Source organism: Lupinus angustifolius, chromosome LG01, assembly GCF_001865875.1.
Source record: "Lupinus angustifolius cultivar Tanjil chromosome LG01, LupAngTanjil_v1.0, whole genome shotgun sequence".
Classification (NCBI taxonomy): Eukaryota; Viridiplantae; Streptophyta; class Magnoliopsida; order Fabales; family Fabaceae; genus Lupinus; species Lupinus angustifolius.
In genome coordinates this window covers 20,224,477-20,226,700 of record NC_032009.1, presented here as the reverse complement: position 1 = coordinate 20,226,700, position 2,224 = coordinate 20,224,477, and positions in this window count along the sequence as shown.

Sequence of the window (2,224 nt, the reverse complement as noted above, 5' to 3'; positions counted from 1 at the left end):
AGAGAGAGAGAGAGAGAGAGAGAGAAATCGAGAATGAGTGGAAAACACACAGGAGAGTTCTTCAAGAGGAGGGATGAATGGAGGAAGCATCCGATGATGACGAATCAGCTACGTCACGCTACTCCTGGCCTTGGAATCGCTCTTGTTGCCTTTGGTGTTTATCTTGTTGGGGAACAACTCTACAATAGGATCTATGCTCCTTCTTCTTCTTCTTCTTCTTCCCATTCTGGATCTCACTCCGCTTCAGGATCAGGATGGTACCTACCCTATTCCCTTCTCTCTATTTCTATTTCACTATCTCTATTCTATTCTATTCTATTCTGTTCTTATTTTTAGGGTTTTTAATTTATGTTAACATTTTCAATTCAGGATCTATTCTCTTTTCACATTCTCTCATTTATCGATTCATTGCCTCCTTCCCTCTACCTACCTATATGGATGGTCAAACACACAATTTATGTTATTACACCCCTCCAAACATTTATATACACACACACATAAGAAACAACAATTGTTATTGTCAGAAATCACAAACAATTAATATGTATCATTGGATTTTCATGATTTAAAGATAATGCAAATGACTGATCATAACCATTAACTAACTTTTAATCCTAATTTGTAAGACCCATATTTAGTGTTCTCACAATTTTGTATGGAAAATGTTCTTAGTCACTCCCCATATATATTTATATCAACCCAAGACAGTTCCCCTTACAGATTGCTTATCCTCCTAACACAATTAACTCCTTCAAAATTGTATTTCAACTTATTGTAGCTCTGATATTCCCATTTTACAGTTACTAGGGTTGATGTGGTTCTGTATAAAGTACTATTCCCATGTTACCCTTTGTAATTGGATTGAGTGCATTACTCAAGTTTTCTGCATATTTGTCTTGCAGATAGAAGAAGCTGTGGAGAGAACTAAGAACTGTTGTTGGACTCAATCCATCACCTACTTTTTTTCAATGTTCGTTAATAAGCTTTAAGTTTACATTAAACTGCCATCCTTGAATGTATAAATTTCAGACCATGTTGGCTTCTTCATAATTTTGATGCCACATCCTTCATGATGCATTCATTGATTCAGACTTTTCTAGTTTTCATTGTTTCCTTTTATTGCTATGCCTCCTCTCCCTTCACTACATTTAAAAGATAAATTAAATATGCAAAACTTCAAACACTGATATTTGAACTCATCTTATTTTGTAAATTGACTTCATTTGTGCATGACTTTTATAAAATTTGTGTTAATATACTGCTTATATAAATGTCTGGGAAATGTAATCTCTCTGGCGTTACTAATTGAGTTGGAGGGTTTAACCTATATCCTCTTATTTTCTGTAAAAATTCATGTAATCAATCCATTAGCTATACAGAAACCCTCTCAGCCAATTAATTTCTTGCATGATTCAATATTAAATATAGAGATATAGCAGAATAGTGATAAGGGTGCATCATGCACCTCCTTGTAATTTAAGTAATTATCACCTGAGATGTAAAATTGAACTCATCTCTGAATGTGAAATTTCTTGGTAATCTCTGGTCTGTTATCACTTGTGTGACAGCACATTGTATTAGCATATAATACAAATATTGGGTAATATAGTAATATCAATTATCCTCCATGAATCCTTCACGTCACCAACCCATCATCCACATAACACTAACACAAGCAGCATTTCAATACCTTCAAACTTGGTGTATAAAACCCAAAACCGTGGGCTGATAGTTTGTTAAAATGGGTCTATTGGGCTAAGTACGTTTTCCTCTTAGCATGGTCGTCCCTGTCTTAGACATCTCACTAATAGGGTTTTAATGATATATTTTTTTACCGAATCCTTTTACAAAAGTCACGTATAGATAACAAGGCATTGGTCTAGTGGTGTAAGGTCCTCAAGTTCAAGGGTTAGATTTTTGGAAGTGACACTTGTTGGGAGGAGTAGTCAGGATCTTCAAAAGTGAGTTCCTTATCAAAAAAAAAAGGTGAGGGGATTGCAGTTGCTGTATGAGATCTTTGGCAAGTTATAAAAGTAAAAGGCCATATTTTACTTACAGGCATGCATTATTATCCATAGGCATGCAAAAGTCCCTGAAATTTTGACAGAAGTACCTTTGTAGTCACGCTTGTTATTCTGGGGTTATCTTGCACGCTACATCTATCTATAAACCACCCCTTGAAGTAAATGATTGCATGAGATTCCCCATCTTTGTAACACTACAA